Here is a 27777-nt window from a genome sequence, read left to right on the forward strand (position 1 = left end):
CCAAGAACATGAACTTTAAAGCTTGAATTTCATCAAATTTCATTAAAATTTCACCAAATTTTCACCAAGAATCATTCATATATGCAACCAATTTTTAGCACAGCCAATTTATAAAACATTCACACAACTCAAACACAAATAATCAAGATTAATTTCGTGACACCCTACCTGGTTTTGCTGCTCCTAATTCAATTAAACTTTCAGGTGGTCCTTAAGCACTTTTTCCTCCTAAATCACATCAAGAAAACACATATTTAACCAAGTTTCCTTGAAACCGAATCAAAAGAGAGATGGTTGATGCATGGAAAAATTGTCTCGCAACAAATTTCCTTCGGCAAGTGTACCGAATTTGTCGTCAAGTAAAAACTCACAATAGAGTGAGGTCAAATCCCACAAGGATTGATTGATCAAGCAACTTTAATTAGAGGAATATTTTAGTTGAGCGAATCCAGAATTTGAGTTGAGAATTGCCGAAAATGAAGTGACAAAAAAATTAAAATGCTAGAATTAAAGAACTGAAACTAAATGACTGAAAGTAAATTGCTGAATTGTAATTGGGAATGGGGTATTGCTCATAAATGTAAATGGCAGAAAATAAAGAGAATGGGTAAGATCAGAAATGGGGAGTTCATTGGGCTTAGGAGATGTTGCATTCTCCGGATCAATTTCATTTTCATCTGTTCCTCAATCAATGCCCTCATTGATCTCCTTGACAATCTTAAGTGATTGAATTACAATTTCTTGTAATTCAATCTCTCAAATCTTGATCAATAGCCAATTCCTTGGTCAATTGTTCATGAGAAGAGATGAAGTATGGTCACTGATTATACCACATGCATTTCCCAAATCAAGTGTTGAGAGGATTATAGTCACATATCCATCCAAACCCAATTTGGTCCAGCATGAGAAAGCATTTCTAGCTTGATCTCTTCATTCCTCTTTCAAGGTTCAGAAGAGATCCAAGTATGAATAGCTTCTTTTTCAGGATAACTACCCAATTGGATGAAGATCGAAAGCTTTCAAGTAAAATCAAGAGAAAAGATAGAAGAAGAATAATGAAAACTAGTATTGATCCATCAAATTACAACAGAGCTCCCTAACCCAATGAAAGGGGTTTAGTTGTTCATAGCTCTGGAAAATGAAAACAAAGATGGAGAATACATAATGAAACTAGAAGTGCAGAGAAAGTAAATACAGAGAGTAATTCTATGCCTAGAGGCTCCCTATAATTTCCAACTCACTTTTTAATTCAAAGCTACTCTTATATATACTACTCTTCTCTTCTTTTAGTTGGCTCTTCAAGTCTTGGGTATGGGCCTTTGGATCTTGAGTTTGAAGCAGTTCTCTTCTTCATTGGGCTTGGCTTTACTTGCAGAGAGAAAGTGTGAAGTGGGTAGAGACTTTAGCTCAGGACGTTAGTGGCGTTAACGTTCAGTGAAAATATGAGTTCGCGAATGTTAGTGTCATTCAACTTTTTCACTAACGTTCCTCACCCAAGTAAGAGCCACGTTAACCTCAACGTTAGTGGCACAAATGTTGCCACTAACGCTGCCTCTTTGTCCTTCGCGCACGTTATTGGGACTCAACTTTCCCAATAACGTTGAGAAGCCTCCCCCTTCCCTACGTTAGAGTCCACGTTAACTTAGTTAACGTGGCTCTTTTAACGTAGGCTTGCCAACCTTCGAGAACATTAGTGACACTTACCATTGTCACTAACGTTCCAATGTGCCCCTATTTCTCACGTTAGAGTCCACGTTAACTAGGTTAACGTGGCCTCTAACGTGGCCATGCTATCCATCTCCAACGTTAGTGACAAAGTTGAGTGTCACTAACGTTGGCTTATCATTCCCTTATCCACGTTAGCTTCCACGTTAACTAAGTTAACGTAGGAGTTAACGTGGCTCAAAGTGGCTTGTGGGCTACTTCCAACGTTAGTGACAATGTTGGGTGTCACTAACGTTGACGATCACCTCCCTTCTTCACGTTAACTTCCACGTTAACTAAGTTAACGTGGGAGTTAACGTGGCTTATTTGGGCTTGTGTGGGTTCCTTCCAACGTTAGTGACAATGTTTGGTGTCACTAACGTTGGCGATCACTTTGTCACCTTACGTTAGCTCCCAAGTTAGTTAACGTGGGAATTAACGTGGCTTAATGTGACTTGGCCAACGTTAGTGATAATGTTGAATGTCACTAACGTTGGCCTCCCCCCTTTCTTCTTAACGTTAGAGGCCACGTTAACTAAGTTAACGTGGCAACTAACGTGGCCACTTATGAGTTTGGTCCAACGTTAGTGACAATGTTAAGTGTCACTAACGTTGGCTCCTTTTCCTTTCTTCCACGTTAGAGTTCACGTTAACTTAGTTAACGTGACTCTTAACGTGGGCAACGATGGCTTCGAGAGCGTTATTGGCAATTACTTTTCTCAATAACTTTGCAAGTTACTCCCATTCCACGTTAGTGTCAACGTTAGTGCAACTAACGTTGCCACTGATGTGGTTCTTCTTTGCTTCCTTTGTCCTGAAATAAAGCAATAAAGTGTATAATGTATACTTGAATCAAGATGTAAGTGAATATCTACCCAAAACTAACTTATTTCCTAAGGAAATGCATGAAGCTACCCTAAAAACAGTAAAGAAAAGGTCAGTGAAACTGGCCAAAATGCCCTGGCATCACAACACCAAACTTAAAGCTGGCTTGTCCCTAAGCAAGTACTGGAACAAGAGAATGATGAATGGAATGCCAAGAGAAATGAGTCATTCTTGTGGAAGTCATGTCCCTGGTTTTATGGTGGTTTTATGGTGGTTTCATGCATAGCAACTTAGGTTCATTCCTGGCTTTCAGACCTTTATCATGTCCTAGAATACTTACTGTGATTGCATCCCATGAGACTTTTATTCATTGATCATTTTGTTGTTATTTCAGGGCATATTTTTGTTCTTAAGCTAAGTGCTCTGTAAGGGGGCAACTCTTTAAAATAAGCTTTCAGCCAACAGTCCTGAACCAGTTGGTTCAAGGTGCTAGGTGTTGAAGCACCCCTAAGGACTTACTTGCTCAAGTCTCTCCCCCATACATACACACCACAGGCACATAGTTTATTTATTTTCTTTTCTTGAGACCTTGGTGTCCAGCGCCTCTTTGGGTTACTAACTGCTCTGTAGTGAGGGTTACTCTTGATAGTGGACTTTCAGCTGATAATCCCGAGTTAGTTAACCCAAGTTACCAAGTGATAAGGCACCCCTAAGAGCTTATTCATCCAAGTAGATCCCTCATACAGGAGCACCACAGACACATGCCTCAAGATTAAAACCATTGGTGCCTAGCCTTATTGCTTACTCTTTTTCTTTTATATATTTTTTTTAACCTGTATTGTTCTTTCCCTTTTTCTTATTAGGATCTTCTTATTTAGCTAGTCTCATGGGGTGTGTCTCAAGCACAGTATTCATGACAGATAGTTGTCCTCCCACCTTATGGTTGAACCAACTTAGCTAACTTATGACTATACCATAAACTCATGAACTTATTCCATAGTATGAACTCCTCTCTGGTCTTTAAAAACACTCATTCTCTTTTCATTTGATTTAAAGGAATAAGCATACAAATAATCAAAGTAAGGATGTAGTGACATGAGGACTAACAAACATAGACCCTTTTTTAACACAAAAACTTAAAAGACAGAATTGAAAAAGGTTCAAACTACTATGGAAGCATGTTCTATTTCATACAAGATCTTCCTTATTTAAAGCATAAAGAAAAATGGACCAAAGAAAGAACTCCACCACCTTTTACTCATGTTGTTGACCATGCTCTCCTCCTTGCTTGTCCTCCTTGTGTCCTTCTTGATTGCTTGTACTCCCACTCCCTTTGCCTTTTCCAATCAGCTTCTTCCAGAAACCACCATCTTCCATCTTCTTCTTGAGTGTTTCCTTCTGCTGTTTCACCTTCCTCTCTTCTTGTTCTACAAAATCTTTTTGGACCTCATCATATGTGGGGATGGCATAGTGTAGATGATGCATATTACTAGACATGTAGTTCAACTTGCCTTGAGTGTTTACGTTGAACTCCTCCCTATGTAGTTGCCGTCCTTCATTAAGCACACTGAACTCATTGAATGCTCTCATCTGAGCTAGTTGCCGCTGATTGAGTTCTTGCAAATGCTTATCTTGAAGTTCTTGCCTCGCAGTAACTTGGTGGATGGCTTGAGTGAGTTGAGAATATTGTTCCTGTTACTGCTCCATCTGTTGTTTCTGCCACTCCTCTTGCTAGCTCATCCATTTGGATTGAAGCAGCAGTATTTGTTCTTGTCCTTCCATCTGTCTCATCCCCAAATCTTCAATGGCCCTTAGAAGGTGATTCATATTCAAGTTGGCTGGGTCATGATGCTCTTCTTGTTGATATTCTTCTTGATGAGGCTCCTCTTGATGAGCTACTCCTTTTTGTTTTGGCTTTCCTATGTGAGGTCTTCTTTGTTGTTGGGCTGGTATCACATAAGTTAGCCGCTGAAAGATCATCAGCCTCCCCGGAACTGTGAACTGTGAACCCAGTTAAACCGATTTTTCTATTTTTAACTAAAACTGATCAGGTAACCTTATAATATCATTCAAGAAGCTTCTAATACTAATATAATGATAATATCATCCTATTATCTCTCTTCTCTCATAAATCGGGTCCGGTTTGTCAAACTGAGACTATTTACGAAAAACCGAATCAAAACTCCTAACCGAAACGGTTCAAAAACTAGGTTCTTCGCGACCGCGTTATCTAGCTTGTCTCGGAAAAGGTTCTAACTTAAAGATGACATAATGACAATGAGAATTGAGATTCTTGATGATATATCAAAGGTTTTTCCCTTACTGATCTTCCGGAGAAATTCGTACTTTCAGAAAAGATCTCGCGTACTCGAAAATCGGGTTTGTTACACTTTTCAGCAACCTAATGATGTTGCTGGCAATCATCTCCCCAACATTCACATTTTCTCCCTTCATGATGCTGTATATGAGCACAGCCCTCTCCAATGTCACCTCAGAGGTGTTAAATGTTGGGTTGAGAGACCTTCTTACAAAGTCCAGCCACCCTCTAGCTTGGGGGCTCAAATCTCTTCTCCTCAGCTGGTTGGATCTTCCATCCTTGTCATTAATCCACTGCACATTTAGCACGCATATTTCATTGAGGATTTCATCAAATCCTGGGTCTTGTTGCTTTATCCTCTCTTCATAGCTCTGGGTGGAGCTTGTTTACTTCACTATCAACATCCTATCTATGTTGGAGGGGCTATAGTCAATGGGTTTCCCCCTCACATAGCTAAGATAACCATAAGGTTGCCCAGGTTGAGGCACTGCATTGGCATAGAATTCTCTAACCAAGCTTTCCACCACTTTTCTTGGTGGGTTGCACAAGAGTGCCCATCCTCTGTTGTTGATCTCCCTGTTGATCACCGGATGCTCATTCCCCCCAAGTTGGAAGCCAACCTCTGGAATAATTTCCCTCTCACTCACCCAACCATAAAATTGGTTTTGGTTGAATGATAAGAGGAACTTGTATTCATTATGGCTTGAGGATCCTGAAGTTGGTTCCTTGGTCTTTCTCTTCTTTGATGATGAGGCTCTTGGTGGTGCCTTTGGGGTGATAAAAGAGGTTTGAAAGGTTGAAAAAAATTAAAGAAGAGGTAAGGAACAGAGAGAAAAGCAAGGGTTTGCTCCACAACACCAAACTTTGGGCTTGATTGTCCCTAAACAAGTAGAAGAAAAGAATGGTAAAGAAAACGAGAAGAAAAGAGGAGGGGGAGTGTGGAGGTTCTTTTCATGTATGAAGATGGGGTTCGAAGTGTGAAGAAATGTGGGAAAGTTAGTGGCTTTTATAGGGGTGAGAAGTGTAGTATGGAGGGTGGGAAGTGAAAGCAATTCAATGTTTTTCCACTTGGGGAGTGGCGCCTAGCGTGGGAAGAGGAGCCAATCCTTATCCGTTTTGGCTTCCTGCATGTATTGAATTCCAAAGTGCAAGTACACTTTGACTCCTTGCTTGATGAGCTATCAATCATGTGGGCCCCATCCTCTTTCCTGAAAATAAAATCCAAAAACCCCATCAATAATGACAAAAGAAATCTTTCACATTCCCTATATTATGAGTTATTTAAATTGCAACTGATGAGTGTCCCTTGGGACACCAAACTTAATCTCATTGTATCTAACAAATTGGGTTCATCATTATATTTTGATGTGTTTAAACGGGTGAAATAATTTCAATCCTTTCACATCCCTTCCGTCTAATTCCTTCCGAACACATTAAAACCAACTTTTATGCACCCACCAATTTATTAAATGCTTTCAAACTTGAATCATATCGGGCTTGCTATGTGATTTTCATATGGTGGTGGCCACACCAAACTTAATCTCTGGGCTTACTTTCAAAATTAATTCATTCAAATTGTTGTAAGCCTAAATTAAGTGGGTTAATGGCCACGCCAAACTTAGCTTTTTAGCTAGTTCTCAGCCCAAACACTCATCATCAGTAAGTGCATTCATCAAATTGCACTTTCAGAGAAAAAAAACAACTTGAAGATTCACTAAATATCAAACACTTAAAACTGATATTTAAACTACCTAATCTACCACTTACAACTACTTCTAGAAAGCAAGGAAAGAAAAAGGATTAAAATGGAACTTAAACTACCTAAATCGACAATCTTAAGCTACTTCTAGAAAGCAAGAAATCAAAAGCATATGAGTGTTGGGGTGCCTCCCAACCAGCGCATCTTTAGCGTCATTAGCTTGACGTTCCTTCCTTCTTAGTGAAGGTTGTAGCTCACTCTCTGCTCCTCCAAAGAGTCTCCCAAGTAATGCTTGATTCTATGGCCATTTACAGTGAAAGTTCTTTGTGTTTTGTCCTCCATGAGCTCTACATGACCATAGGGGGATACCTTAAGGATGGTGAAGGGTCCAGACCACCTTGACTTTAATTTCTCTGGGAAGAACTTGAGCCTAGAGTTGTACAGCAGCACCTTTTGACCTTCTACAAACTCTCTTCTTGCTATCTTATGATCATGCCACTAATTTGTGTTTTCTTTGTAAATCTTGGCATTCTCATAAGCTTGATTTTTGAATTCCTCCAGGCCATTGAGTTGCATTAGCCTCCTTTCTCTAGTAGCTTGATCATCAAAGTTCAATATTTTTAGAGCCCAAAATGCTCTATGTTCAAGCTCCACTGGTAAGTGACAAGTCTTTCCAAACACAGTTGGTATGGAGACATCCCAATAGGTGTCTTGAAAGCTGTCCTATAGGCCCATAATGCATCATCTAGCTTTTTAGACCATTCCTTTCTTGAATTACTAACATTCCTTTCAAGGATTCTTTTGAGTTCTCTGTTTGAGATCTCAGCTTGCCCATTGGTCTGTGGATGGTATGGGGTTGCCACTTTGTGCTTGACTCCATACTTGAGTAGGAGTGTCTCAAATTGTTTATTGCAGAAGTGTGTCCCTCTATCACTAATAAGGGCTCTAGGAACTCCAAATCGGCTGAAGATGTTTCTTCTCAAGAAGCTTATCACAACCTTGTTATCATTTGTTGCTGTGGCTATGGCTTCTACCCACTTAGACATATAATCTACAGCCACCAATATATAATTGTTTGAGTAGAAGGATGAGAATGGTCCCATAAAATCAATTCCCCATTTGTCAAACAATTTCAATTCCATTATAAACCTTTGTGGCATCTCATTCTTCTTGGGTAGATTGCCAGCCCTTTGGCATTCATTGCATCTTGACACCAACTCCTTTGCATCTTTGAATATTGTTGGCCAAAAGAAACCAAATTGCAGCACCTTGGCTGCAGTTCTTTCTCCACTAAAATGGCCTCCATATGTGGATCCATGGCATTGCCACAACACTTCTTGCCGTTCCTCCTGTGAAATACACCTCCTCAAGATTCCATCAACACCCTTTTTGAACAAGTAGGGCTCATCCCAGATGTAGTGTTTAGCATCATTGAGTAGCTTCCTCCTCATGTACTTGTTGATGTTGGTGGGCAGCTCCCCAATAACCTTGAAGTTGGATATATCAGCAAACCAAGGGCTTTCTTGAATCATCATCAACTGCTCATCAGGGAAGCTTTCATTCACTTCAAATTGATGTGCTTCATCCTCTTCATGTGGGATTCTTGATAGGTGGTCAGCCACCTTGTTCTCTACTCCACTTCTATCTTTTATCTCTATGTTGAACTCTTGAAGTAGCAAGACCCATTTTATCAACCTAGGATTGGATTCTTGCTTGGTCAGCAAATATTTAAGGGTTGCATGATCAGTGAAAACAGTAACTTTAGATCCAATGAGATGTGATATGTAACAACCCCGGTTTTCGAGAACGCGAAATCTTTTCTGAAAGTACGGATTTCTCCGGAAGATCATTAAGGGGAAAACCTTTGATATATCATCAAGAATCTCAATCCTCATTGTCATTATGTCATCTTTAAGTTAGAACCTTTTCCGAGACAAGCTCGATAACGCGGTCACGAAGAACCTGGTTTTTGAACCGTATCGGTTAGAAGTTTTGATTTGGTTTTTTGTAAATAGTCTCAGTTTAACGAACCGGACTCGATTTATGAGAGAAGAGAGATAATATAATGATATTATCATTATATTATTATTAGAAGCTTCTTGAATAATATTATAAGGTTACCTGGTCAGTTTTAGTTAAAAACAGAAAATCGGTTTAACCGGGTTTACGGTTTACTGGTGCAGCTTAGCACCAACACTCTCTGATGAATTTAGCAATGCTAAGGCCTCATTATACATGTACTATTCTCATAATAAATATGTTACTAGTGTCATTTATGCTAGTAGTTCAGAAAATAATTTTTAGAGATGTTTTTACGAGTGTTCCGATACACCTAGTTTTAGTAGTTGTACACCAGAGGTATTTTAATATTATTTTAATCCACCTCCAAGCAAACCAATCACAACTCACCTTACACCCCCAAGACCTCCAAGGCTGTCTCATTTCATCATTTTGGCCGAAAATAACAAGAGAGAAAAGAGAGAAAACTTCATGAACACTTAATCTTCAAAGCTTGATTTCTTCTGAACCAAACCTCAAATTAAAACTCCGATTTCACCAAAATAATCCTCTCTTCTTCCTCTACATAACCATGTGACTTATCAAGGCTGGAAATAAGGTGAGATGGCTGTCTCCCTCCCATTTCAATTCGGTTTTCAAGGAAATCCATGCAAAACTTGTGTTTTCTTGATGTTCTTCCTTAGGAATCATGCTTAACTTGACTTGAGGGCCAAGAAACGTGAATTTTCAGCAAGTCTAAGGTGAGATATCTCTTCCTAACATACTGAGTGAGATTTGGTCAGTTGAGAGTTTTTGGATTTAAAGTTGTTCTTGATGTGATTTAGGAGGAAAAAGTGCTTAAAGACCACCTGAAAGTTTAACAGAATTAGGAGTAGCAAAACCAGGTAGGGATTGACGAATTTAATCTTGATTGATTGTGTTTGAGTTGTGTGATTATGATATGGTTTGGCTGTGCTTGAAATTGATGATTTATATGAGTGACTCTTGGTGAAAATTTGGTGAAATTTTGATGAAATTTGATGAAATTCAAGCTTTAAAGTTCATGTTCTTGGGCAGCTGGAAAAACGAAACCCTAAGCTTAAATTGAGGTTCAATTTGTGTTGAAATCATGTAGAAAAGATGGGGTTTTAGTGGCTGCTAATTTATTATGAATTATAGTAAAAATTGGTTGCTGAAAAGACTGAAAAATGGGTAAAAACAGAGAAGGAATCTGAAGAATTTATGAAGAACATGAAGAACACTTTGAGTGTGGTGAAGAACAATGAAGAACACCTTTTTGATTCATAAAAGGGCAAGGAAGTAATTAATTTGGTGTTTGGGGGGTTATTTAGTAATTTCTGAAAGTTAGGGTGGTAAAAGTAGAAATATTAAAAGTTACGGGTGGTAAAAAGTGAATTTTAAAGGTTAAAAGTAAAAGGTAAGTTAATTTTCGAAAATTAAAGATAAAATAATAAACAATAATAAAATAATACAGAAAAGGCAGTTTTCTGTAAAAGCTTTAGAAAGACAACTTTAAGCACAGAATCTCATAATTACTTTGATAAAACACTTAGGGAGTGGTAAAAAACATATTAGTGAGGCAAAGATAAATAAAAGATAAAAAGTTAAAGAAAAGATAAAAATCGAAGAAAAAGTCTGTAAAGTTTTAATGACAGAAAAATAGACAGAGACTAGTGAACGAACTAGGGCAACATAGTTAGTCCTGGAATTGCGACTAGGGTTAGGTATTATATGAAAAGTTAAACTGTTTCAGTATAGACTTAATGAACCTATACTTGGGACAGACTAACTATTCATACCGAAATTTACATAAGCTTTAAATACATACGTTAAACAGAGAAATCAGAGCAGAGTAAAGAAACACAGAGAACAGAGTAACCAGAGCAGAATAAAGGGATAAAGAGAAAAGAGTAATCAGAGCAAAGTAAAAAGACAAAGAGAAAAGAGTAATGTGATAAAGAGAAATGGTTTGAATTAAGATGTTGTAAAAGTGAAAGATGTAAAGTTTGTACAATGTGATTGAACAGAGAAAGAAAGAGGTACTGCATAAAAATGTGAAAATGATGATGAATAATGAGAATGATTATGTGATGATTTATTGCTTGAGGCAACCCAAGAGATATTTATTTGTTGCTTGAGGCAACCCAAGAGATGTGTTTATTCATTTGTTGCGTTAAGGCAACTCCAGATATACTTGTATGATCATCTGCTGCAGTGAGGCAGTCAGATAGATAATGGTGTGATCATTGAGAACGCTTTCCTACGGTACAGATCCATATTTTATTTCTGTAAGGCAGAGGGGTTATTTCCTGCTACAGAAGTACCGTGACCACCTGATCCATTTCTGTAGTGGCAGAAGGGTTATTTCCTGTATACAGAAGGTGTGTCGGCGTACATCCCTGCAGTGGCGATGTGTTATTTCCTGCGTGCAGTGGACTCTGTGGTGGCAGAGGGGTTATTTCCTGTACACAGGGGTATAACCAATAGGAAAGCCTTATCCAGACAGAGGTTGCTAGATAACGTCGGGAGTGGGTTAGTAATCGACAGATGAGCTCATTACCTGCACTAGGGCTAGACATGCATCATACTTGGTTGCGCATTTCCTTTGTTATGTTTGTGGTATGAATGTATGCTTTCCTTGTTTATATTCCATTCTCTGCGCTTGTGATATTTTCTTGTATTCTTCTGTTTGTGTTCTGCTATCTGTTTTCTCTATCTTCTCTACTTATCTGTGTTTTCTAATTATTGCTTCCTTGTATTCTGCTAATAGTCTGCTAAACAACATAGAATTAATGAACGTAACTAATAACCTCAACCCTACTAAGAACTCCCCAGTTCTTACCCCTTCTCTCTGCCTTCCCCCTTCAGATGGAAGTAAAAGTACCTTACCATAGTTCGCTGATGACGCAAGAAGAGGATTCTGCTCTAGATAGTCTTCTGAGTCTAGGGTGAATATCGTTCTCTGATTATATGTAAATACTGTGAGACCAGCCAACGTCTGCACCCCTTCGTATGCACACTTTAACCTAAATCCTGTGTACGAGATTCCTATTTTGTGGATACTTCATGAGGTACCAGAGAGACGTCCTGTGGAAAAGTCTGATCGTGCAGAGGAGTAGCAGATGATGTTTTATCTTTTGATGACGTTCCACCTGAGTTGAGTTGTGAAGACTTAGAACGTACTTTCCCTCGCTTTAGTAGTTTAGAGGGACTAGGTGAGTATAGAGTCTAGGCTATCCTAGGTGCCAGCTTAGGGACCTCTTGAACAGGTCAGGACCTGGGATGTTGTATGTATGTATATGTATATAGTTATTATCTAGCTATACCTAGGGGTGTTCTAACTAAAGGTCTATACTCTAATAAAGGCTAGATAACTGAATGTTTCTAGCTACTTGTGATGTATTTATGTGTGGTTGCTTATAACTGTTTTATCTGTTATCAGCTGTGAGTTGATTATGAATGAATCCGTCTATTAATCCAAATGTTTTCAAAAAAAAAAGTACCTCACTAACTAACTACACTTTTAACAACGAATCAGGCTCATATAATAAATAATAGATAATATATAGGATGACAAATTGGTAGCACTCAGTTACTGGTATGTCCTAGGCATACTGAAAATTGGGTCGTTACATGATAAATTTATCAAATGCAAAGACTATGGCAAGAAGTTCCTTCTCTGTAGTGGTGTAATTCTTTTGATTCTCATTGAGAATTTTGCTAGCATAGTAAATAACATGCACCAACTTATCTCTCCTCTGTCCTAAAATAGCACCAACAGCCAAAATCTGATGCATCACACATCAACTCAAAAGGTAAATCCTAGCAGGGTGGTGCTATGATAGGTACTGAGGAAAGTTTGTTTTTGAGCTCATCAAAGGATAGCATGCATTCTCTATCAAAGATAAAAGGTACATTAGAGACAAGCAAGTTACATAAAGGTTTGGCAATTTTTGAAAAATCTCTAATGAACCTTCTATAAAAGCCAGCATGTCCTAGAAAACTTCTAATTGCTTTAACATTGCAAGGTGGGGGTAACTTCTCAATCACCTCCACCTTAGTCTTGTCCACCTCTTTACCTCTTTTTGAGATCTTATGACCAAGAACCACCCCCTCTGTGACCATAAAGTGGCATTTCTCCCAATTCAAAATGAAGTTGGTTTCTTGGCATCTCTTTAGCACCAAGGCCAAGTAGTGTAAGTATTTAGAATATGAATCACCAAATACAGAAAAGTCATCCATAAATACCTCAATGAATCTTTCAATCATGTCTAAAAATATGGAGAGCATGCACCTTTGGAATGTTGCAGGTGCATTGTACAATCCAAAAGGCATTCTCCTATAAGCAAAGACACTATAGGAACAAGTAAATGAGATTTTCTCCTGCTCCTTGGGGTCTACAAATATTTGGTTATAACCAGAATAACCGTCTAAGAAGCAATAATATTCAAGTCCTGCAAGTCTTTCTAGCATCTGGTCCATGAAAGGTAGGGGGAAGTGATCCTTCCTGGTAGCTTCATTAAGCTTCCTATAATCAATGCACATGCGCCAGCCAGTCACTGTTCTTGTTGGTATCAGCTCATTATTCTCATTTGGTACAACAGTGATCCCTCCTTTCTTGGGGTCTACTTGAATAGGGCTTACCTAAGGGCTGTCTGAGATTGGGTAAATCACCCCTGCTTGCCACAACTTCAACACCTCCTTTTACACTACTTCATTCATTGTTAGGTTTAACCTCCTCTATTGCTGTCTTGAGGGTTTTTCACCTTCTTCAAGTAAGATTTTGTGCATGCATATTGAAGGGCTGATTCCCTTTAGGTCTGTAAGTGTCCACCCTATAGCATCCTTGTGTTGTTTTAGCACTTGGATTAGCTTATCTTCTTGTTGTTCATTCAAACTTGAATTGATGATCACTGGATATGTGTCGTTGTCACCCAAGTAAGCATATTTCAATCTCGGAGGCAGAGCTTTTAGTTCCAATTTTGGTGCCTCCACTTCTATTTTGCTTGTCTTGTCCAACATGATTGGTTCTTCCATTGTATCTAGTGGTAGTTCACCACATGAAGTTTCTTGCTCTTTGGTTACTTCACATTGTTCTTCCTCTAGGACTCCTTGAACGAGATCTTCAATTGTGTCCACCATCATACAATCCCCAATGGGTTTCTTAGGGTAACTCATGGCCTTGAAGACATTGAAGACCATCTTCTCCTCATGTAATCTCAAGACTAGCTCCCCTTTTTGAACATCAATAATAGCTCCAGCAATAGCTAGGAATGGCCTTCCTAGTATGATTGATGTGTTGGCTTCTTCCTACATGTCAAGCACAACAAAGTCAGCTGAAAAGATAAACTCTCCTACTTTCACCAACAAATCTTCCACTATCCCATGAGGAAACTTGAATGTTCTATCAGCCAATTGGAGTGCCATTCTTGTTGGTTTGGCCTCCTCAATCCTCATCCTTTTCATCATTGCCAAGGACATGAGGTTGATGCTGGCCCTCAGATCGCACAATGCTTTCTCAATGTTGATATCACTGACGAATGGATTTTCTATTGGTAAAGAATTTTACAGATAAAGCCTCGTTGAAAGTATAGTTTCTAAACCAACAGAGAATCCTTTCGTACAAAAATTTTGGTTATCACTAAAGCAAACCCAATAAAATTGATAACCGAAGTATTTAAACCTTGGGTCATCTCTCAAGGAATTGCAGAAAAGTATGATTTATTATTGGTTATGGAAATATATATTTTTGGGTTTGTGAAATAGGGAACAAGGAAATAAATTGGCAAGAAAGTAAATTAATAATCATGAAAACCCTTGCAAGGTATGAGAATTGAAAATCCTGTCCTAGTTATCCTTATCAATTATGATGGGAATTGTTTATTGCTCCCACTTAGTTAACCCTTACTGAATAAAGGAAAGTCAAGTAGACTAATCAATGAGATTCCTCAAGTCCTAGTCAACTCCTATGGAAAGACTAGCTTTAGAAGGATCAAAATCAATCAGCAAATTCCAATTTTCAATCAACAAAGGAGTTTGATAACTCAAGTATCACCAATTACTCAACCAAAGCTAAGAATGTAAAAAGCTAAATTAAAATCATAAATCTGGAATACCTCAAATTGTATTAAATAAAGAAATCAAATTTAACATGGAAAGTTCATAAACCAATTTGGCAACATAAGTAATTAACAGAAGAAATAGATAAACCATAGTACTAGAATAAATAAAAGTAGAAGAAGAAACTAAATTAAAGGAACATTGAACCTGGAATTGAGAAGAATCAATCCTAAAACTAAGAGAAATCCTAAATCCTAAAACCTAGAGAGAGGAGAGAGTCTCTCTCTCTAGAAAACTACATCTAAAACCTAAAATTATGAACATGAAAGCTGTTCCCATGAATTAATGGATTTCCCCACTTTATAGCCTCTAATCTGTGTTTTCTGGGCTGAGAACTGGGCCAAAAACAGCCCAGAAATATGTACAGGTCGCTGAATTTTCTGCATAATACATGTGTTCATGGATTCATGCGTGCGTGTCACTTATCTTCAGGGAAACTAGGATAAATTATATATCATTTCGAAGTTCTGGATGTTAGCTTTCCAACGCAACTAGAACCGCCTCATTTGGACTTCTGTAGCTCAAGTTATGGTCACTTAAGTACGAAGAGGTCAGGCTGGACAGCTTAGCAATTCCTTCAACTTCTTGTATTCCTTCCACTTTTGCATGCTTCCTTTCCATGTTTTAAGCCATTCCTACCCTATAAACCTTGAAAACACTTAACACATATATCAAGGCATTGAATGGTAATAAGAGAGGATTAAACATAGAAAAATTAAGGCCAAATAAGCATGTTTTCAATCATAGCACAAAATCATGAAGGAAAATGTAAACTCATACAAATCATATGAATAAGTGAGCAGAGCGTTGATAAAAACCACTCAAATTAGCACAAGATAAACCATAAAATAGTGGTTTATCAATCTCCCCACACTTAAACACTAGCATGTCCTCATGCTAAGCTCAAGAGAAGCTATAAAGGAGTGAAGAGGAATTGTGAAACTTATGAAATGCAACCTATCTATATGAATGCAACTAAATGTAAAAATACTTCTACCTACTTGGTTAAAAGTAAAAAAGTTCTTCAAGACAAACATAAATCATATTCCACTAATTCAAATCATACAATAAAAGACAAGTAAACTTGTAAGAAGGTGGCTCATGAAAGCAGGGAACATAAAATCAAGCACTGAACCCTCACTGGTAGTGTATATGCACTCTAATCGCTCAAGAGTCTAGGGTTAATTCACTCTACTCTTCTCTAATCATGCTTTCTAAACATTGTTCTTCATCTAACCAATCAACAAATATTTAGTATACCAATGCAAACATTATGAGGTCTTTTCAGGGTTGTAATGGGGCTAAGGTAAGGGTGAGGATATATGTATGGCTAAGTGAGATATAAATTGAATCCTTGATTAACCTAAGCTCTCACCTATACATACTCTATATTCTTCTTAAATCATGCCTAGCTATCCAAAATTCCCATTTTTGTATCTCATACTCATGCATCAACTTTTCTTTAATTTTATCACATATGCATTGATTTTTTATTAACTTAACATTGGGGTAATTTTGTTCCCTTATTTATTTATTTATTGAATATTTTTTTTTCTTTCTCTTTTTTTTCTTTTTTTTAAATAAAAGTAAACATAATTTATCAATACACATGGATTTTTAATTTTTCTAGTCTCACATGAGTAGGTACCCAAATTCTCAATATTTTATTATTTAAACATTGTACACTTTCACTAACCCAAGTTCCCACAGTTTCCCCACACTTAGTTAACATTCTATTTTAAGCTAACCAAAGATTCAATTTGGGTAATTAATTTGTTTTTCTACTTAAGGCTAGTAATGTGGTAAAATATAGAACAAATGGGGATTAAAAGGCTCAAAGTGGCTAACAAAGGTAAATAGAATGGTAGGCTATTCAGGATAAGTGAGCTAATAACAAATGATGGCCTCAATCATATGCAAGCATGTAAATACACTAAATATTGGACATATAAAATGGAACAAAGCAAAGATTGCAATCATAGGGAAGAAAACACACAAATTTATGGCTAAATAATGTAACCATGTAATTAAGCTCAAATTCTCACGGGTTGTGTGTTCTTAGCTATAATTTATGTTCCAAATTACAGTCTTCAAATAAGTTTAACACAATTTTTTCAATTTAAATTAGTGAAATATTATAAAATAGAGTCTTGAAAAGAATTTTAGTACTTTAAACCAAGCAAACATACATGCAAACAATTATGCAATCTATTCTATCTAACAAAAGAAAAAACTAAAATGTTGGTGTTAAGAAGAAGCAATTACCTCCAGAAGTCAGGTACTGACTGACCTCCCCCCACTTAAAGTCAAGTGGACTAATCAATGGGATTCCTCAAGTCCTAGTTAACTCCTATGGAAAGACTAGCTTTAGAAGGATCCAAATCAATCAGCAAATTCTAATTTTCAATCAACAAAGGAGTTTGATAACTCAAGTGTCACTAATTACTCAACCAAAGCTAAGAATGTAAAAAGCTAAATTAAAATTATAAATCTAAAATACCTCAAATTGCATTAAATAAAGAAATCAAATCTAACATGGAAAGTTCATAAACCAATTTGGCAACATAAGTAATTAAAAAGAGAAATAGATAAACCACAGTACTAGAATAAATAAAAGTAGAAGAAGAAACTAAATTAAAGGAATATTGAACCTGGAATTGAGAAGAATCAAACCTAAAACTAAGAGAAATCCTAAATCCTAAAACCTAGAGAGAGGAGAGAGTCTCTCTCTAGAAAACTACATCTAAAACCTAAAATTATGAATATAAAAGTTGTTCGCATGAATGAATAGATTTCCCCACTTTATAGCCTCTAATGTGTGTTTTCTAGGCTAAGAACTGGGCCAAAAATAGCCCAAAAATCGCTGGGGGCGATTTTTGATAGGTATAGGTCGCTGGATTTTCTGCAGAATGACATGTGTGCATGGATTCACGCGTGCACATCACTTATCTTCAAGGAAACTAAGGCAAATTAAATATCACTTCAAAGCCCCGAATGTTAGCTTTCCAACGCAACTAAAACCGCCTCATTTGGACCTCTGTAGCTCAAGTTATGGTCAGTTAAGTACAAAGAGGTCAGGCTAGACAGCTTAGCAATTCCTTCAACTTCTTGTATTCCTTCCACTTTTGCATGCTTCCTTTCCATCTTTTAAGCCATTCCTACCCTATAAACCTTGAAAAAACTTAACACACATATTAAGGCATCGAATGATAATAAGAGATTATTAAACATAGAAAAATTAAGGCCAAATAAGCATGTTTTCAATCATAGCACAAAATCAGGAAGAAAAATGTAAACTCATGCAAATCATATGAATAAGTGAGCAGAGAATTGATAAAAACCACTCAAATTAGCACAAGATAAACCATAAAATAGTGGTTTATCAATCACCTATGATCTAGGGAATTTGGAAGCTCCCAGGATCTTTCATCTTTTGAGGAAGCTTCTTTTGTATGATAGCACTACATTCCTCAGTTAGCACTATGGTTTCTTTTTCACCCCAGTTCCTCTTTCTTGTCATGAGCTCCTTTAATAACTTAGCATAGAGTGGCATTTGCTCTAATGCCTCGGCAAAAGGTATGTTGATCTGGAGCTTCTTGAAGGTTTCTAGGAATCTGGAGAACTGGCTGTCTTTCCCATCCTTCCTCAACCTTTGTGGATAGGGTGCTTGTGGCACATAATGTTTTAGGACTTACTTTGGTGAGGATGGTGCAGGGGTCTCTTCTTCTTTATTGGTTTTAGGTTCCTTTGCAGATTCTTCTCCTTGATTGCTTTGACTTGGGGATGCTCCCTCTACAACCTTTCCACTTCTTAGTGTGATGGCCTTACATTCCCCTCTTGGGTTGGCCATGGTGTCACTAGGAAATGTATGTGTATGCATTGGTATTTTTTTAGACAAGTTCTCCACTTGTGCTTCTAATTTTGAAATTGCTGCCTCTTGATTTCTTATGTTGGATCTAAACTCCTCTTGGTTTGCATCTATCTTCCTTTCAGCCTATATTTGTCTCTCAAGAACAGTGGAAATGGTTCTTGTCAGTTGTGCTGACAATTGTGCTATGGCAGCCTCCAATTTTGAAAAATTGCTGCTGGTTTTACATGGTTGCATGGTTCAGCATGATGTATCTTGCAGGTGGTTGTTGTGTGGTTGTTGGGTGGGGTGATATGATGTATTTTGTGAGTTGTGGAAGGGTCTGTTGTTGCTTGATTGATGGTTGGAGTTATGGTTGTTGTATTGGTTGGATTGCTATGGTCTGTGATCTTGGTTGTGGCTTTGTTGGTTTTCCCCCCTAAAGTTTGGGTGGTTCTTCCAACCAGGGTTGTATGTCTTGGCATTGAGATCATATGGTGGTCTAGATGGATTGTTTACATAGTTAGCTTGCTCTCATTCACATTTAACTTCTGGTGCATCTCCTTCTTGTGGAGGGGCTTAGGCTTGAATAGCTAAGACTTGATTCTTCTCCACCTTCTTGGTTAAGGCTGCTAGTTGTGCAGTGATCACTTTGTTTTGGGCTAACAAAGCATCCATAGAATTGAGTTCCATCACCCCTCTCTTTTGAGTTCTATCTGAAGCATAGAAGAATTAATTCTCAGCCACAATCTCTATGACATCTATGGCTTCTTTAATGGTCTTCTTCTTGTTGAGTGAGCCATCTGAAGAATGATCTACTACCTGCTTTGACTCATATAGCAGTCCCTCATAGAAGATGTGCAATTGCACCCACTCATTAAACATATCTGGTGGGCATTTCCTTGTCAAGTCTTTGAACCTCTCTGAGGCCTCATAAAGGGTTTCACCATCTTACTGTCTGAAGGTTTGTACCTCTACTCTCAATCTATTAACTCTCTGTGGAGGATAGAATCTTGCTAGAAACTTGTTCACAACATCATCCCAAGTGGTCAAGCTTTCCTTGGGAAATGCTTCCAACCACTTTGCTGCCTTATCTCTGAGAGAAAAAGGGAACAAAAGTAGTTTGTAGGTGTCAGGGTGTACACCATTAGACTTTACAGTGTCACAAATCCTCAAGAATGTAGTGAGATGTTGGTTTGGGTCCTCTTGGGCACCCACTCTATATGAACAAGTATTCTGGACAAGTGTGATGAGTTGAGGCTTCAACTCAAAGTTGTTAGCAAGAATTGTTGGCTTCAAAATGCTACTGCCATAGTTTTCTAGGTTTGGGTTGATATAGGAGCCTAAGACTCTCCTCTCTTGCCCAACATGATTGCCAGCATCCTCTCTAACATGGTTATGCACCTCTTCCTCCATAGTAGCTCTCAGATCTTCCTCCACTACTTCCTCTCCAACTATGCCTTTGCCTCTTGCTTCCCTCCTTAATCTAAGGAGGGTCCTCTTAGGTTCACTATCGAAAGAGGATGAAGTCTCTCCCCTTCTACCTGTCATACATTCAACAACAGTAAGCAAAGGACAAGTGAAGGAAACACTCTTGTTAAGATTAGTAGTTAGTTTGGTTGATGCAATTAATCAAACAGTTAATAGAGCAATAAGAAAAATAGAAATATGAACAATGAATAGCTAAAATGGTCAAAGTAAAAATAAAATAAAATAGAAAAGGAGAAAAAAATAAAGAACTGAAAAAGAATTAACAAGGTAATTAAAATGTTTAATCTAGCTACCCATCAATTTAGTCATTGTCAAATTCAAACCAATCCCCGGCAACGGCGCCATAAAACTTGATGACCGGAATTCACTCCCCATATAAAAATGATGAATCTGTTCTTTTGGCAAGCGCACCAAAATTGTCGTCAAGTAATAACCCGCTAGGAGTGGGATCGTATCCACAGAGATTAGTAGATTTGAGAAATTTTAATCAATGGGTGAATTAGTCAAGCTGAGCAATATAGAGTGTGATTGCAGAATTGTAAATAAGTAGGAATGTAAATGACTCAAAAGTAAAGAAAAGCAATAAAGTGCAAAAAAGGAAATGGCAAGAATGTAAAGTGCAGAAACATAAATGAATTAATTGTAAATGGGAATGGGGATTAACAGAATGTAAAGAGAGCTATAAAGAATGTGAGAGATAAGAATAGGGGGGATTCATTAAGATTAGGAGATGTTGTTCTCTTTGGATTAAATCCAGCTCATCTCATTGACGTTAAGATTTTTGTCAGTAAAGAAGTTCATAATAACAGTCGCGTTGTAGATATAGTCTCTAAACCAACAAAAATCCCTTCGTGCAAACGTTTTGGTTGTCACAAGTAACAAACCCCTTTTAAAATTGATAACCGAGTATTTTAAACCTTGGGTCGTCTTCTCAAGGAACTGCAGGGAAGTATGTTCTTATTATTGGTTATGGAGGTTGTAAAATCGGGGTTGTGAGTGAAGAGTAGATATGACAAATAATTTAAATGGCAATTAAAATAAATAAATACTGTAAAGCAAACTTTTGGCAAGGTAAGAGAAATTGGAAGTCCAACTTAGTTATTCCTCTCATCAATAGTGAATGTTGAATCTTAATTCCACTTAGTTAACATTTACTAAAGTAAAGGAAAGTCAAGGGACTAATTAGTTTGACCTTCGAATCCTATTTATTTCCTAAGAAAAAGTTGGGATTATTGAAGTTCAGTTCAATTAGCAAGATAACGATTATCAATTATGCTGAGTTTAATAATGTTGAGTTACTGATTTCTTAACCAAGACCAAAACGGGAAAAAGTAAAATTGTTGGAATAAAAATGTCCTTAGATGGGAAGCATTAATAACTTAAATTAAAGAGAACAATAGTAAACTGAAATACCTCAAATAATCATTAATTCAAATAATAATCTATAACATGGAATAATTCATAAGCCAATTGGGCAACATTTATAGATACGAATAAAAGCATTAAAGTAAAAGTAGCATAGAAACATAAATTAAAGTAAATACTAAACCTGGATCGAGAGTCACTCTTAAAAACTAAGAGAAGTCCTAAATCCTAATCCTAAGAGAGAGAGGAGAGAATCTCCCTCTCAAAACTAAATCTAAATCATGGAAAGTAATAAAAATGCGAGCTCTCCTTTGAATGGATGCATTCCCCCACTTTATAGCCTCTAGTCTGTGTGTTCTGTACCTAGATCTGGGCCAAAAGGGCTTCAGAAATCGCTAGGGGCATATTCTGTAAATTCTGATACGTGGCCTCTGTCACGCGTCCGCGTGGGTCACGCGGTCACGTCATCTGGAGTTTTCCTTGTGGCGCGGTCGCGTCGGTCACGCGTCCGCATCGAATGCGCTATGCTCAAGTCAAGCAGCTGCGTCAGTCATGCGGCCGCATCGCTGCTTCTTCGCTCCTGGCACGCGATCGCGTCGTTTATGCGATCGCGTGGATGCTAGTTTCTTCAAAACTCCGTTTCGCACTTTCCTTCCATTTTTGTACGTTTCCTTTTCCATCCTTTAAGTCATTCTGTCTTAGAAAATTTGAAACTACTCAACACACTAATCACGGCATCGAATGGAAATAAAGGTAATTAAAATAATTAATTTTAAACCTTAGGAAACATATTTTTCACGTACATCACATAATAAGGAAGGAAAAGTAAAACCATGCAATTAATATGAATAAGTGGGTGAAGGATTGAATAAATCATTCAAACTAAGCACAAAATAACTCATGAAATATGGGTTTATCAACCTCCCCACATTTAAACAATAGCATGTCCTCATGCTAAATCCAAGGTAAAGAATAAGGTAAGGTTAAAGTGGTGGAATGTTATGCAATGCAACCTATTCTAAATGCGTCTACCTAAATGAGTCATGCAATTCCAATTTATCCACTCATATATAAAGCTTACATGTAGTCAAATTAATCCGCATTCTCAAGGAGTCATATATATATAGAGCCAACCCTTAAATAATAAAGCATTTTAGCAAATGAGATAGGAAATAAAAATATTGTACAAACTTGCAAAATAATTAGTAAATTAAGCACAGGTATATGTTGATGAGTTATTAAACCCTCACTGGATTTTGTGTTTACCCTCTAGTCACTCAGTGTTTATTGGGTTTATTTACTCTACTTTTCTTTTTATTCTTACTTTCTATAACTTTGTTCTTCATCTAACCAATCAACAATTATAGAGTACAGTCATACCAAAAGTCATGAGGTCTTTAATTAAGGTTGTAATGGGGCCAAGGTAAAGGTAAGGATATATGTATAAGGCCAAGTGAGCTGATAAGTGAATCCCTAATTAGACTAAGATCTCACCTAACATACATATTTAGTAGAACAAGCTTCTTTACCAATTTTCCCATATTATCCCACTTGTTGTTACATGCTCATGTTTCAATTTTATTTTTATCCCATGTGCATTGCTTTTATTTTGCATTGGGGAATTCTTTTGTATCCCCTTTTATTAAATGCTGAAAAATAACTTCTTTTTTTTATTGCACATGGTAATTGAATCACTTTGATTTCTCATGAGTATGCTTCCCAAATTTTATTTTATTTCTTTTAACTTTTCTACCTTTTGTTTCTATCACCCATGTTCCCAATAGGTTCCCCACATTTTAATCTATTCATTACTTTCTATCTTAAGCTAACCAATGATTCAACTTGGGATTTTATTTTGTTTTTCTGCTTAAGGCTAGTAGTGTGGTTAAATAGAATAAAAGGGATTTTAAAGGCTCAAGGGGGGCTAACAAGGGTGATGTGAAAGGTAGGTTATTTTGGGGTAAGTGAGCTAAAATCAAATGATGGCCTCAATCATTCTTTTGGTATGTATCTATATTCTATATTCTATATTCTATAATTGGACATATAGATTAAAGCAAAGTAAAGAACATCAGAATAAAAAGAAGCGAAACACACAGGAATGAAATTATGGTTTGAATGCAACCATACAATTAAGCTCAAGACTCACAGGCTGTGTGTTCTCTAACTCAAGCATCATATATCATTCATATATGTTATGCAGGTTTAGTTTAAAATTCCCGTTATTCTCATAAAAATATTATTTAGGGTAGCCTTTAAAGTTTTAATGTTCCTCCTTGATGAAATGTTGTCAACTTAACTATATGATGTAATGCTATATATACAAGGTTTATGGATTTAAATCTGTTATGTTCAATTTCCTAGCTTGCTTCCTTTTTATATTTCTCAATTTAACTATGCTATCTTATGCTAAAAAGGGTAAACTATACTAATTAATCCACTAATAAGTCAGAATTGCAAACTAAACTAAATAACTAAAAATATGAACTAAAAATGCAAAATGCAGAAATAGAGTAAAAATACATAAAAGCAGCAATGTATAAGTACTCAGAAAATAATAGTAAAAAGAAAAATACAGAAAAATATCCAAAATAAAAGAAAAAAGAGATGTAGTGGTTCACCAAAATAAAACGCCAGAGATGGCGACCTCCCCACACTTAAAATGAAGCATCGTCCCTGATGCTCAGTCAAGCCGGGTGAGAAGGGGTGTCATCACTGGTAGGGGATGGTAGCTGGAGGCTCTGTGGTGGTGGTGGGCTGAGGGTCTGGCTGCTGTAGAGGCGGTGCTGACTGGATCGGGATCTCCGGATCTGCAGCCTCGATCTGATGCATAACCTCCTGATGTGGTGCAGCCTGCTCTGTGCCTACCTACGGATGGGTCTCCTCCTAGGGCTCATCCTCCTCCTCCTCTGATGGCTCTGATGGTGTGTCGGGCTCGGAGGGGATGTCACCACCCTGTCGGATCATCAGCTTCAGATGCGAATAGCGTCACTGGCTGCGACGCTCCAATCTCTCATACCGGCACCGGTTACGGCGCTCCATCTGATCAAGCTGTCGGAATAGGCAGTGCATGAGGCGGTATACGGGCTCAGAGGCAGGTGGAGGTGCAGTGGTGGCAGCAGGGGCAGCAGGGGCAGCCGTGGATGAAGAGGGTTCAGCAGACGGTGGGGCTGTCTCATCAGTAACAGTGAAGGGTGGTGGTCTGTAGCCCAAAGCTAGGAAGTTCCTGCTGTGAGGAATGATCTTCCTGCAGTCCGCCGCTGGTGGTCTCTCATCGGCATCCTCCCATGGCACGTCAGCTCGATGGCCTAGCTGTGTAACCAGATACGGAAAAGGGAGGGTGCCTCGGATGTGGACCCTGGCCATATAATGCCGGATAAAGCGTAGTAGATAAAGGTCCTTACCCTCCATCACACACCATAGGAGGGTGATCATAGCAGCTGGGATCTCCGTCTCATGAGTACTCGGCATCACATAGTTGCTCAAGAACTGGTGCCATAACCGAGCCTCATCATTTAAGTACGCCCTCTTGATCCCTCTAGGCATGGTGGTGTCCTGACCCATCTCCCAAGGAACAGTTGGGTCGAGAGCTATCCGTGCCTTCACAGCATCCCAATCAAACCTCATCAGGCGCATGTCCTCCTCAGCCTTTTTATAACTATCAGGCTGATCGGACTTGGCTGGGAGCCGGAGAATGTCCTCTATGGCCTCCTCAGTAACCAAAATCTGCTTTCCTCTCAAGTTCACTGCATCGAGGGTGGTGATGTAGTTGTTGCAGTAGAATTCCCTGACCCAAGATGCATTGACCTCTGTCAGTGTTCTCTCCAGAAAGAACCAACCTCTTTGCTTGATTTGCTCAGTGGTGTACTGCTGGAGTGCTTTTGGAATCTTCGGAGTTCTCTCTAGGTATAGATTCCTGGAGTTTGCAAATGCCGGATACTTCAACTCGCATTATCGGTTTGCAAATTTTATTGAATCATTTGCAGGGAGCAGCTGGTCAGCTTTTTCCTGCTGTGTAAAGTTCTTCTCCCGCCATGAGGAATCATGTATTAGGTCAATGATTGACTGGGATGAATCTCCTCTTTTGCATTTGCCAGTAGCTTTGCCCTTTCCTTTCCTCTGTGAGGCAGACATCCTGAAAAATGGAAAACCAGGATATATAAAAATAGGAAAGCAAGTAGGCATATAGGCAAAGAAAACACAAAGTGGCATGGGAGAATTTGAATGAGGTAAACGAGTTAAATAAATGTGCATTAAGGATTGTATAGTAGTTTAAAAGTTTGAAAGGAAGAAGTTACAATCCAAAATGTATCAGAATTCAAGTTAAATGGAAAAATTGTCATTATGCCATGGTTAGAAAGTTAGAGGAAAGTGAAAAATCATAAAAGATATTTTAAAAGGTTAGTATGGTGAGAATTTGAAAAAGAAGTCAGTAAATTAAAATTAGTGAGTCAGTAAAAAGTGGGTTAAGGTAAGTGGCATAAAGAAAATATTCCATGTACAAGGATTCACAGGTAGGAACTATAGTGACTCATAACCAAACAAGAAAAACAAGTAGATGCTGATTCAAATAGATATAAAGAAAGCAAAATTGGGAATCAAAACATCACAATTGCAGTTTATAAACTAGGAAATCAAAAGGATAAGAAAGCATGCCCTAGCAATTATGAAATGGTTTGGTTAAAGCAGTGGAAAACAGAGTTCAAATTGCCAAACCGAAATATGAATGAAAACATTTTTATAGAAATTTGGGCAGCATTCCGGCTAAAATTGGATTATCCCGGAAAATAAACAGCAATCAAAGCAGTTCATATGAATTAAAAAGTCAAGCTGCAGGTACATATATATAATATAAACATGAAAATTCAATGTAAAGAGCAGCAATATACAAGAAATACAGCATACAAACAAGATTACAGCAACAGCAGATTTACAAATATGATAAAACAGAAGCAAGAACAGTGTAAATAAACAGACCTAGAGCCACTAACCACAGCCTAGGCTACCTAACAAACTAAAATCCACTACAACATGCAAGACTATCTATCCTAATTATGAACAGAAACGAAAAAAAATAAGAAGAACTACGAACGGATAAAAGGGATTGCGTGTTGCGGAACCTGGAAGGCAGAATAAGGAGAGTAGGCAGGAAGGTGGTTGGGTGGTGGTGATGGTGGCGTCCGGTGGTTGGCGCGGTGGCTGGGGGTGGTGGGCACGGAGGGGGGGCAGTGGCGGCAGGGGGAAGGAGAAAGTGATGGGGGTAGGGAAAGGGAGGGGGAAAAGGGATGGTGTTGCTGGTTGAAGGGGGGTTGTGGTGGGACGGTGGCGGCGGCGTGTGGTGGTGCGGAGGGGGGCAGTGGCGGGGGAGGAGGGAGGAAGAAGAAATAGGAAGAAAGAAGAGGGGGTTGGTTGCGGCTGGGGGCGAACGGCGGCGGTGGGTGTTCGGCGGTTCCCGCCGGTGGTTGGGGCAGCAGTAATGGTGGCTAGGTGGTGGTGGTTGAGGGTTGGGGAGAGAGAGAGAGAGAGAGAGAGGGTTCAGGGGGGCGACACGATAATAGGGTTCGCGTGATCTGGGGGGTTATATTTTGAAATCCACGCGGCCGCGTGAAGCACGCGGTCGCGTGGTGGGGGTGAAAATGGGGGTGACGCGATCGCGTAGGTCGCGCGATCGCGTGAGAGGGGTAGGAGAGGGGATGACGCGATCGCGTGGGTCGCGCGATCGCGTTGCTGGAATTTATGCTAGACGCACGACTCCAGCGTCGTTTCGGTGCAACTCTTTGCCTCCTTCTAGTGTGTTGTGCAATCCATGTGACGCGATCGCGTCGCTCACGCGGTCGCGTGGTATTGTTTTTGTGCAAGTGACGCGATCGCATGGGGCATGCGATCGCGTCGGCCAATTTGTGCAAAATGCACAAGGGCCGCACGATTCCAGCCTAATTTCATGGACATTGGATCTTGACGCTGATCTCCAGGGCACGCGGCCGCGTGGGTGTCGCGGTCGCGTGGATAGTGTTTTCGCAATATGACGCAATCGCATGGGGCATGCGGTCGCGTCGTGCATCCCCTTTTTTTTATATGTAAGATAGATGCAGAATGCAATGATTAATATGAATGCTATGCATGTGATACACGGAAAACTTGTCTCTCAACAAATCTCCCTTCGGCAAGTGTACTGAAGTTGTCGTCAAGTAAAAACTCACAATAGAGTGAGGTCGAATCCCACAGGGATTGATTGATCAAGCAACTTTAATTAGAAGAATGTTCTAGTTGAGCGAATCCAGAATTTGGGTTGAGAGTTACAGAGAATAAAATGGCGAGAATATAAATAACAGAAAAGTAATTGCTAGAATTAAAGGACTGGAAGTAAATGACTGAAAATAAATTGCAGAA

General features: G+C 38.6%; 1 non-coding gene across 1 annotated transcript; it reads left to right on the top strand.

Moving 5' to 3' along the window:
• The first annotated feature begins 19412 nt into the window (after positions 1–19412).
• LOC148548847 (small nucleolar RNA R71) lies at positions 19413–19518 on the top strand. The gene has a single exon (XR_015898355.1). It is a non-coding gene; the product is annotated as a small nucleolar RNA R71 (small nucleolar RNA).
• The last annotated feature ends 8259 nt before the right edge of the window (positions 19519–27777 follow it).

Source organism: Arachis ipaensis, chromosome B8 (assembly GCF_059453495.1).
Source record: "Arachis ipaensis isolate K30076 ecotype BB chromosome B8, ASM5945349v1, whole genome shotgun sequence".
Taxonomy (NCBI): Eukaryota; Viridiplantae; Streptophyta; class Magnoliopsida; order Fabales; family Fabaceae; genus Arachis; species Arachis ipaensis.